The sequence below is a fragment of the Oncorhynchus nerka genome, unplaced genomic scaffold (genome assembly GCF_034236695.1).
Source record: "Oncorhynchus nerka isolate Pitt River unplaced genomic scaffold, Oner_Uvic_2.0 unplaced_scaffold_5665, whole genome shotgun sequence".
Taxonomy (NCBI): Eukaryota; Metazoa; Chordata; class Actinopteri; order Salmoniformes; family Salmonidae; genus Oncorhynchus; species Oncorhynchus nerka.
Window position 1 is genome coordinate 7,501 of NW_027035647.1, and position 637 is coordinate 8,137.

The 637-nt window shown below is 50.9% G+C and overlaps 1 protein-coding gene across 1 annotated transcript in view; it reads left to right on the plus strand.

Annotated features, from left to right (window-relative positions):
• Positions 1 to 35, plus strand: part of LOC135566344 (cdc42-interacting protein 4 homolog) — a 3,750-nt gene extending 3,715 nt beyond the window's left edge. The window contains exon 2 of the mRNA XM_065014090.1: positions 1 to 35. This exon is cut by the window's left edge and continues 912 nt beyond it. The gene's annotated coding sequence lies outside the window, so the exon portion shown is untranslated.
• The last annotated feature ends 602 nt before the right edge of the window (positions 36 to 637 follow it).

The window sequence follows — 637 nt, forward strand, 5'->3', positions numbered from 1 at the left end:
TCCCTCCTGTCCTCTACCCATCTCTCTTCTCTTTCGTCTCCTCCTGTCCTCTACCCATCTCTCTTCTCTTTCGTCTCCCTCCTCCTCTCATCTCTCTTCTCTTTCGTCTCCCTCCTGTCCTCTACCCATCTCTCTTCTCTTTCGTCTCCCTCCTGTCCTCTACCCATCTCTCTTCTCTTTCGTCTCCCTCCTGTCCTCTACCCATCTCTCTTCTCTTTCGTCTCCCTCCTGTCCTCTACCCATCTCTCTTCTCTTTCGTCTCCCTCCTGTCCTCTACCCATCTCTCTTCTCTTTCGTCTCCCTCCTGTCCTCTACCCATCTCTCTTCTCTTTCGTTTCCCTCCTGTCCTCTACCCATCTCTCTTCTCTTTCGTCTCCCTCCTGTCCTCTACCCATCTCTCTTCTCTTCCTCTGTCATTGGGCTACAGCATTCGGTTCATCCTTCCTCTCTGTCATTGGAAAAGCCTGGTCAGGGGCATGGATAGTTCTTAGTGTTGGGTAATCAGACCCCCCTCTATACACAGACACATTCAACACCTCTGCTCCCCTCTTACACCTGAGGGGCCAATTCTAGCGATGTGTCTTTCTCTCTCAATTCAAAGAGCTCTCTCTCTCTGTGTGTGTGTGTGTGTGTAATG